Below are 11,093 nucleotides of genomic sequence, written 5' to 3'. Positions count from 1 at the left end.
TACCGATATGAATCCGATATAATGTTTTTTAATCAACAAAACTGTTTTTTAAATATCTTGCTGCATTTTGTATAAGTTCATACTCAAGTTTAAAACAACAACTACACTAAAGCTATTCTGTTATACCTGTATACAAAAAAAATATTTCATAGTTCAGCAATACTGATCAATCTAATAAACTTAGACCTACACCATCCTCCCTATTCTGGTATTTTAAAGAGTACTTAGCGTAAATATTAAGCAACCTAACTAATAGGGTTCCAACTCCCAGCAACAACAAAAATAAATAAATAAAAAATGGGGAACCACCCCTCACGCTCCACCTCATGATGCTTAATCGACGTAATCAACCTTAATTTGATGCAGTGTGAAAAAAAATGCACAGAAATCAATTATTTTTCAAGAAATATTAAATAGATTCAACATCTTTCTTCAACAAAATTGCAGACTGCACAGATGGTACCTTCCCAAAGGAAAAAGTACTATAGCTTACTAGGGTATATATATTAGACTTAATAGTCACTATATACAGTAATTGACTTCTATTCATTTTACATCAAATTAAAACTTTGGGTGTCAGATAATTATTTATTAAAAGCTAGACATTTTAAATGAGAATAAGAAAGAAAAGTATGTCTTTGTGCCCCCTTTCCCTGTTAATGCCCTATCGGCCCCCCTGGCTAAACTTTGCTAGCTCCGCCCCTGCACAGTTACCAGCCGTCAGCTACAAAGAAAAAGATCCTGGTGTAGAAAGTAATATTAAATAAATTCTAACAACAGCTGATCAAGCTTAAACGTGCTGCTGTTGTTCAGCCGCTGGTTTCCTCTTTCTGGTGCAAAGTGGGCCAAAAGCAAACTAGAGACACGGACTGGCGACAGAAAAGCCGATCAGCTGATCGTTAAGCAGTTTCATGATTGAAGTAGCAGCAGGAGAGGCAGTCGCTTGTTAAGCTTAACGCAGGAATGCTTTACAAACATTTAGAGATGGACTTACACACTTGCTTTACTTCTCCCGGGGATAACTTTGTCGGAGATGAAATGCCGGGTTGCTAGCGAAGCTCCACATGCTATCCAGACCACCGACAGGTCCTGCATGCCACAGCCGCTCTATCACGTGATGCATACTGCTCCGACGTGCTAACGTTCTGAGGCGAGTTACGGCGTGTTGCAAGTTTGTGAGGTGCTTTCGTGATATTTAATGGATTGGATTACATTTTTTATTTTTCTCCGATATCCGATGCAGTAATTTAGGTCAGTATGGGACCGATACCGATACGTAATATCGGATCGGTCCATCTCTAGTTTGTATTACTTGAGAACTGTCCACCACATCAAGGTTTCCCAACCACTGCGTGCCGTGAGAAATGATCAGGTGTGCCGTGGAAGATCATCTGGTTCCACCAGACTGGTAAGTAATTGGTGTGAATAACAGGCAGAACAATGACATTCTCTTCCACTAGAGGACAGGACAACTACCTGTTCTAATTAAATGGGTTGCCAACTGCCAGTAAAACAGAAGAAGAAATGACATAATCGTCATGCTGTGAGACGATGCAGCGCGTAAAAGCAATAGATAAATATTTGAAAAGCAGTCAGTGTGACCTGGTCCTGGAGAAAACTCCGACCCAGGTGAAGGCCCTATAGGGTATGCTATAGCATGAGAAGAAAGCAACAAAACTATACTGGGGACAAACCGAGCTAAGTCTGCTCAGGGAAAATGATCAATATGCTGTTTGTGACATTGTTGTTTCTAATGTGAAATATTTCTGCCATGGCTCCAAAAGGCTGGGAAACAGTGATATATATGTTATTAATGTCTGTTCCCAGACAGCCTGGCAGTGCTTCGTGGCTGCTGTCCTTCTGATTGCCCTGTAAAGGTTTGTGGTCTGCTGTATTGTACTTTCTGCTGTTTGCTATTACATGTTAGTAAAGTGTCCGTGCCCTTGATTGCTTCTTTAACAGCTGATTTGTACAACAAATTCCATGAACTTGGCTTAGCCTTTTAAGGGATGACTTAGCAAACATGTGGCCGTCTCACTAAGTGTTACCACATGCATAGCAAGCGAAGTGCTTATTATGCTTTTGATGTCTTCTGCCTCCCAGTACAACCCCTCCACCCTCTTCTTCATCCCACTCTGTGTAATCTTATGAGATCAGAAGCTGGTTGGGATAATAATGTGTAAGTGATGACAAATTAGAACCAGCTAGCTTGAGGTTTTGCTGTTAAAGGAACATGTTGAGCAAAGACCTTTTTAATGAAAAGAGGAAAAACAAGATCATGCAGACAGAAGGAGAGGCATATGGACACTCCAGAGAGAAGCTAAAACTGTGTGTGTGATTCATCTGCTGTAAAAGCGTGCCATTGAAATGAACAGTGTATTTGTTAGCAACATGTTAACAACTTACTGCTCACTTCCTCATCAGAATTTTTCACAGTTGGTCCACGGCTCTTCATGTTACTGCATGTTGTCCTTTGTCAGTCACTATGAAGGCAAAAACAATGTGTGTGTAGAGATGACATGTGGATGCTGTTTCTCAGTCAGTTATTTGATAAATTGATTTTCAGACTTCCATTAATCTAAACATAACTCCAGATGAGCGGCAAAAAGTTTTAATTTGCAGCATATATAATGACGGTGCTTGCAGGAGTGCCACAGCCCATCCTTTTATAAATAGGAAAGAAAATCAGTATTTCAAAAAGCTGGCACAGGACCCAGGATATGTGTCCGACCCTTCAGTGAATCCATTTACTGTTCATGCAAGCTAGAAATGATAGGGTGGCTGTCAAGAAGGTATGCTCAAGAAAAAGCAGAGCCAAAGAAGTGGACCAAAAACTCAGCTGCAACAGATTCATGGGGAAAGCATATTCCTAAAATATCTGCACTGTAGAAGGAACAAAGTCAGCCAAAATCAAAAGAAGACTGGATGTTGTAGTGTCCTTTAAGACTTTTAGAGACCTGCCTACAGAAATTAGAAGAAAGCTTCCCTGAGACACTTCCCACTTTCCTAAAAGTGGGAAGTTTATAGTAACAAAGTATGAATAAATGAGCGGTGGCTCAAGACGTTTGTACGGTAGTGTATATCCAGCATATGTTTGTTTTGGTGGACACAGAACATGTGATTACAGATGGGAATGAGCTCTGTAGGTAGGTTAATAAGAAGGCATGGGCAGACCATCCTGCCTGTAACACATTTTTGTACAAATCAGATAAACAGAACACATATTCAGTGTTTGGGGACTAGTAGCTGATGATGTTTACGAGCCTTAATCTACCCTAGATTTCTGAGACAAATGCACAAAGAAAACTAGAGTGAAAACAGCCCCACCCATCTATCGTTTGCCATTATCATTAATGAGAAGTTATTGCACATGGTATTTCTGGAAGGATGAATAAACCACAGTTTCATGGTTTCACTGACCAAATCACTATGAGTGAGCCCATTTGACTGAGATCTATTTTGAGACACATCATGGAAATTGCTGCTGGAATCGGGTCCTACTCATTAAGTTTGCAAACACTTTTTTCAGTCTTGACCACGGGGTACTGGCTGCAGCACCAGTGGTTGGGGTTTGGCCCGCTCTGAACCAGCTAAAATGATTCAGTTCCAACCACACGTGAACTACATAACTAACCTTCCAAATGACACTTTGAGAAGTAATCTTGGTCTATAAAATATGTAAGCCTAGTTATATTGTTAAGGGACTATGAAGAAGGTATAGGGGAGTTTTTTTTTTTTACATGAGAGTCAAAAAGGTTGTGAGCTTTTTTTAAAATCAGCCGAGTAGAGAGAATTTGACTCAACAGGTCAGACCATAGTTTGACCATTAAAACTTTTAATTTCCTTTAATTTTCCTTTTTTAAGAAAAACCTAAACAAAATTAAAATGTTGCCTGGTTGTATTTGTTTTACCGTTATGAATTAGCAGTTCTAAAAACAAAAAAGGAAAATGTATACAAACTGTTTTTATCATTACGTCTACACTGTTAATGAGGTCTGACACTGGTGACCAAGAGAAACTGTTACACAAAGTTAAAGTAGCGAAGTTAAGTCCCGCCCATTCACGTGAAAGCAGTGGTCTTGGCAGGATGTGGTCTTCACATGTCAGTTGAGTCTTCTTCCTCAGAAACATGATCCCCGAGTGCAGCTACTCAACAGGAAGAGTTCAGCAAAGGTCTTTAAATAAATACCTGTGAAATGCACCTGCCTGTAACTCACTTAGATTCAGGACACTTAATTTGGCTCTCAATGCTGTATTGTATTTTCTATTTAATTAACTGAATTAAAACCCTTGCTATAACAACATATTAACATAGTGTAATCTTCAAATGCATTATCCACATCACTCTCTGCTGAATTTCCCACTAATCAAAGTCAAACAGTATTTACCCATTCTGCTTTGAGTGATTCTCTAGCTTAAATCGCATCTTAAAACTCACTTTTTTTACTTTGGGTTTTAATTCGAGTTCAGTATGAGTACCATCAGGCCTGTTTTATATTTTTAAATTGTTAATACATTATCTTCTCATTTATCTATATTTGTTTCTATATTGTTTTCTCTTGTTTTTAACCAATTGTGAAGTATGGAAGAAATATAGTATCATCAGAATTCAAGTATTTTTAGACATTGAATTTATGACACTGAATTTTTATCCTCCAAATTTCCCTGCAAAAATATTCACCTGCAAAAATTCACCTGCAAAAAATTCACCTGCAAAAAATTCACCTGCAAAAATTCACCTGCAAAAAATTCACCTGAAAAAAATTCACCTGCAAAAAATTCACCTGCAAAAATTCACCTGAAAAAAATTCACCTGCAAAAATTCACCTGCAAAAATTCAACTGCAAAAGTGATGAACTTTAATGACCCAAGCCAGAGCAATCAGCACCAGATCGAGTCGAGTGGCTCTCAGCCAATTAAATTACGCTGTTTGATCACATGACACCGTTAGCCAGCAGTGTGTCTCCTAAAAGAGAGCTGTTTAAAGGTGAGTGATTAAGTTTTTCTCCTAAATAGAGATCATTACAGAACGCCTAGTCCTACTTAAAATCCCATTTATTATTATTTTTTTTTATCATCTACTCGAACTAAGGAAAACGTTTGACTAACTCAAAGACAATTTCCACGCCTCCCCTGCCTGACTGCAGAGGCAGTTTTGAATTTAGGAGCGCCAAGATGGCAGCGGCAAACCCTGGCGGCTCTCCGGTGAGTATATATATTTTTTTATCTTCAAGTTTGTCTTTTGAAACCTTAATTTTATTTAAATCCGTTGCTCACGTATAAAGTACACAGACGGGGTCTTTGCTCAACTCGTCTGAGGCGTGTCTCACTAAGCGCTACATGCTAGCATCCTGCTAACCGAGCTACCCTTTACATGCTGTGCTTTAGAAAATGGGATACTCGTTAAAAAAAATACTCCGCAGATATTGATAGATAGACGAACACTGCAAATATAATGTTGGAAACGAGAACGGCCTTTGGTGAAGGGGTAAAATACACTATGAATAGAGCCATAGAGTGAATGGCTGCCATGGTTGCAGAACAGCCTGATTTAATGACAAGAATGGGGAAGAGTGAGGTGAAGTGAACCACAGCCACAAAACACGGTCAGACAAGGCGGCAAAAGGGCAGTGATCTGTCCGTCAGTATGAAGTTGGTGTGTGCTTTGGTGAACAAAAACTCCAGACTGGTAGCAGGAAGATGGGAGACTCGTGTTTCACTGGAATAGTGGTGAATTAAAACATCCTTTGTTGGGGACATTTCGGTGTAAATGCATCCATACAGGCAAGACAGAGGCAGACTAGACAGTGAAGAAAACAAGGCAAACATTAGAAATATAAAAACGGAAATATAGGATGAGTCGGGGATGAGTTCCTGCCCCAAGTGGAGGAGTTCAAGTATCTCGGGGTCTTGTTCGCGAGTGATGGGAGAAGGGAGCCGGAGATCGACAGTCGGATTGGGGCTGCAGCTGCAGTAATGCGGACGCTGCACCGGTCCGTCGTGGTGAAGAGGGAGCTGAGTGTAAAAGCGGAGCTCTCAATTTACCGGTCGATCTACGTCCCTACCCTCACCTATGGCCACGAGCTGTGGGTAGTGACCGAAAGAATGAGATCGCGGATACAAGCGGCAGAAATGAGCTTCCTCCGAAGGGTGGCTGGCCTCTCCCTTAGAGATAGGGTGAGAAGGTCGGCCATCCGGGAGGGGCTCAGAGTAGAGCAGCTGCTGCTCCACATCGAAAGGAGCCAGCTGAGGTGGTTCGGGCATCTGACAAGGATGCCCCCTGGGCGCCTCCTGGGTGAGGTGTTCCAGGCATGTCCCACCAGGAGGAGGCCCCGGGGCAGACCCAGGACACGCTGGAGAGATTATATCTCTCGGCTGGCCTGGGAACGCCTTGGTATTCCCCCGGAAAAGCTGGAGGAGGTGGCTGGGGAGAGGGAGGTCTGGGCCTCTTTGCTTAGGCTGCTGCCCCCGCGACCCGGCCTCGGATAAAGCGGATGAAGATGGATGGATGGAAATATAGGATTAATATAACATACAATTAGGGAAAATGTAAGGAACACAATGTAAATGATATTGTAAAGTCATTAAAACGGCATACTCTGATTAAAAGAAACGCATAATTGGGTAGGATAATAACAATAATAATGTTAAAAAACATGTACAAGATGGGTATGTATACTTGTGTTTTGTTTTGTTTTTGTTTGTTTTTTTGGAAGTGACATCAGAAACAGCAGCATGTGACATCACGTGATGGCGGAGCTTCAGTTCATCCTTTGTCATCCTTTTTTTTTTTTTTTTTTTTTTTTAATAGGACAAGGGGAGAGGAAGAAAGAAAACCAAAGGGGAGAAGAGACGGTGAGAAGGGGGGGAAGAGAGAAAAAAACAAAAAAACAAAAAAAAAAAAAAAAAAAACAACTCCTGGGTCACCTGTATGGAGAGAAAGAAAAACAAAAAAAACAGGGGAGACAGCAAAGAGCAACATAATAATAATAAAAAAAAAAAGCACCATCACAATAAACTAGCTAGTCATAGATATCAATAGTTACTAAATAGTAAACGATATTGTGCAGCACGCAAGATAGACAGCGCACAGTGTGCTTTGAGGCAGCAGCCAAGAAAGCTGTAGTCCGCATCTGTGAATACCCATGTGTACACCTGTGTGCATACCTGTGTGGATCAGCATGCTTGCATTCCAAAGGTTTCTCCATGTAATGATCTGCTAGGGAGTGTGGGGGGGCCACAGCCCTGTCCTCTATGGTATCAAGCAGGTATGGAGGAGATCAAAACTCCAGACATCCAGAGGTCCCCAGAACACAAGAGACCAAGGAAGACCAACAGAGGGGCAGCCGCGCCACTGTCCCAGTAAGAGCTGAGGAGAGTCCCAGATGAGGGTTCACTCAGCAGCCGCGGAGCAGAAGCCAGGGGGGGTTGCAGTGACGCGCCCGTGAGCTCCGCCGGCAGCCAGCTGTGCCTGAGTGACCGAGCCCCAGGCCGAGAGGCCGGGGGCACCCCACCTCCAAAGTGGCCCGAGCGAGCCCCAATAAGCGGCCGCCAAGGAGTGAGCCGGTGTGTACCCGGACGCCCACCCCCAGATACAAAGAACCACCAACGCACCGATACCTGAGGGAGTCCGCCACCGGCAGGGGAAGTGGTGGTGGGTGGAGATAGGCCTCCAAACCTTGGAGGGCCCGAGATGTCCCCAGAGAGGTGGCGTCTGATACCCAACCTGACATATAGACACAGACATACAGGCACACACAGACACAAACATCCATTCCCACCCTCATGCTCTCATATGTACTTCACACTCAACCGACGTGGAGACAGACATAAAGGGACGATCACACTCCCCAAGCGTACTCTACTAACCGGGTCTAGGTACCCTTGCCCCTGGAGGGGGGAACTGCACCCAGACCCAGGTGGTGTTACCCTTTTCCCTGCGGTGGGGAGAGGCAGACCGCCCCGACTCCGCAGCAGCAGGGAGGCCCCAGACCGCAGTCGGACGGCCCACTCCTCCTAGCCCCCCCCCGCTCCAGCAGGCCGCAGAGAATGGGGGTGGGAGAAGACTCCAAGCCTCCCTCCACCCGCTCATTGTAGTGTTGATGCATGTGTGTTCTAAGGTGCAATTAAAACCCAGGAGGGCATGGAGCTACCTGCCAGAGAGCAGCAGGTAAGCGCATAGTCCCTCCTGCTAGCCCTCAATGTCTACATGTATTTAAAATTGAGAGGTGGGCAACGACGCCAGGGGTGAGGCGTACACCCTGATGGTAACTTGGACTCCGTGTATCGTGCCCACCCCCAAGATCCTATATGTATGTGTAATGAGGGTGTGAGTAATGTGAATGTCTAAGTTGTGGGATAAAATTGAGGCAGAGGCAGCCAGAAGGGGACAGAGGGGGGGGGTAGCCTCCTCTGCATCCTGGTGACATACCCCTACTCCAAGGCCCTGCATGTGTGGGTGGTTGTGGTGGAGCAGGAGGAGGGAGGCAGCTGGAGATGGGGAGGGAAGGAAGGGAGGGGCAGGTGACCCCTCCCTGGGGCCAGCTCCCCCGCTGACCCCAGTAGGCACTCCCACACTCCGCGACCCGCCAGGGAAAGGGGGGCCCAGGCCCATGCAGACCGGGGCCCAGCGCAGCAGCGCCCCCCGGCCCCACAGAGCCCGGGACAGTCCACCCAACCCCACCACAGAGAAAACTGCACCCACCCCACCATCCACTCGTCTTCCAGACTACATGAGACAATAGACGCCCAGGCTGAGGGTATGTATACTTGTAGCCAGAATACTATAAAGTTGTAGCATGCCAGACCATCTTGATTGAATGTAACTTCGCTCCACACAAGTTTTATGGTAGACATATTCATATTGGTATCTAATAAATGATTAATTCTTAGATTTTATCGAACGTTAATTTATAAATTGTTTCTGTCTTTATGTGTTTGTTTCAGATTATGCAAGATGAAATTATTCAGTCAGCAAGACACTTGCTGCAGTTGCTGACATCATCCAACTGAACTGCTGCTGTGATGAATCAGAATACAAGGTTTACTTTAGCAAGACTTATGAGTTAATGCTACATTTAACTAAATTGTTATATATTTTGTGTCCAATATTGTCTCCATATGATTTTGTTTTTTGCAACATCTTGCAGAGAACAGAGTCAAGGTACCAGCTTGGTCAACCCTAAAAGACCATCTGTTCAATGACCAGGTGAAAAAGTCATAAACTAAACACTCTGCATGAGCATGGAATTTAGGATGCAACTTTATATCTTACCTGCTCTACACTCAGGGCTTGAATTACAACAACAGTCAATCACATAAAAAAATATACTTTTGGTAGTTCTGTGTCTGTCTCTCTCCTCCAAACCCAGATGGCTGCTGGTACTGAACCGGGTTCTGCTGGAGGTTTCTTCTTGTTAAAGGGGAGTTTTTCCTCTGCACTGTCACTTCATGCTGCTCAGTGTGAGGGATTGTTGAGGTTGAGTCCATATGTCCTGCGAACAACTGCTGGGCAATGACACCATGCAATCTTCTGGGATTCCTTGGATAGAAAACCTGTGAACTGCACTTGTCCTTGGTCTTCACAGCTCACCTTTTTACTGTTTATTGAATCAAAATGCTCCAGTGACATGGATTCTACATTGTAACTGATGTGATGTTCTATAAAGTGGTTTTAATAAAAAAAAAGGCAAAAATTAGTTTGTTTCTTTATTCAATTTTTGAACAGTGATACTCATTCAGTAAATGCAAATTATTTACATGGCAGTGCACTATAGGCATAAATCTAGACCCCTAGATAAAACATGATGGCATTATAGCAGTGACAACTCCTCCACAGTAGCAGGTGGGATTTCTTTTTTGAGGACTGCTCCTTTTCCCTGTCACTACAGATGGTCTGTTTATGTTTTGATCAAGAGCCTTTTTTGGGCAGCTGAAGAGGAGAAGTCTATCTTATGGCCAACCTCTGACTGTATCTTGGTCACATTACCCAGCAAAACCCAGTATGCAGGTTCACCTGTAACAGTCCTTGTGCCACAGATCAACACTGTTGCTTCTACATTAAACAGAAGAGCAGTGACATGGGTGCAGGTCTCCGTGACTCCGGCCTTACAGCTGGAGTGGGCGGCTTCAACCTTCCCTGTGATGCTCACAATGACCCATGGCTGCAATGCTGGTTCATTCAGTCTTTGAGAGTGCAGTACCTGAAACACACACACAAAGTTCTTGTCTTTAAATGAACTATGAGCCAAGGCTGACATAAATGTTTTATCTACTTAATCATTAATGTAACAGTGTTTAGAAAGTTAGCACATACATGTAATTTTTCATTTCTTTATGTGTCCATCTATAGAACGCTGCATGTTATATTCTAAATCTGCCTGTTCTGTCAGAAACCTGCCTGCAGAAAATGAACCTAAAGGATGTAATCACTTTCAAGATGGAGAAAGCATAAAGTGACAATTATGAATCACTTAATATGATAAGGAGATTCTGCAGGTCATTAATCAATGTATAAAATTAAAATAAAATGCATTTTTAGTGACACAAGATACAAATATGGAAGCAAGATGTATAATCGCTCAGTTTGGGGAAATTGTGGGTAGCCTGCAAGAGCCTCAACTTCTCCATAGCCACAATGTGCAACAAATGGGCACAGCTGATCTTCAACAGTGGAACATGGGCCAGTTACTTCCAACTTTAACGCAGCTTGTAGTCTTGGAGAGCAGCACACCAAAACTGCATGCACAACTTCTGCTAACAGTGGAAACGGATTAAGAAATCCATGCAAACAGATTCATAAACCGAAAGAATATCATTTCACAGGATTAATGATCATATCAGCCGCTGGCTGATCACAAACCCTGAGGGTGTATACGAGAAGCAGAAGAAGCAGAGGGAATATCCCGTTTAAGTTTAGATAGTATTTGTAAAGATATTGACCATATCCTTTTCTGAAAGTGTGGATATAATGGATGGGGTAAGGTACTGACATGTTACAACTTTATAGTTGTTAAATTCTGGCTACAAGTATACATACCCATCTTGTACATGTTTTTTTTTTGTTTTTTTTAATTATTATTATTATTGTTATT

The 11,093-nt window shown here is 43.0% G+C and overlaps 1 long non-coding RNA gene across 1 annotated transcript; it reads left to right on the top strand.

Moving 5' to 3' along the window:
* Positions 1–4,804: 4,804 nt before the first annotated feature.
* On the top strand, positions 4,805–9,672 carry LOC113035548 (uncharacterized). The gene is made up of 3 exons (XR_013901081.1): positions 4,805–5,205; positions 8,947–9,041; positions 9,150–9,672. It is a non-coding gene; the product is annotated as an uncharacterized LOC113035548 (long non-coding RNA).
* Positions 9,673–11,093: the final 1,421 nt, after the last annotated feature.

The sequence above is a fragment of the Astatotilapia calliptera genome, chromosome 13 (genome assembly GCF_964374335.1).
Source record: "Astatotilapia calliptera chromosome 13, fAstCal68.1, whole genome shotgun sequence".
NCBI classification, from domain to species: domain Eukaryota; kingdom Metazoa; phylum Chordata; class Actinopteri; order Cichliformes; family Cichlidae; genus Astatotilapia; species Astatotilapia calliptera.
This window is presented reverse-complemented; position numbering and strand designations above follow the sequence as displayed.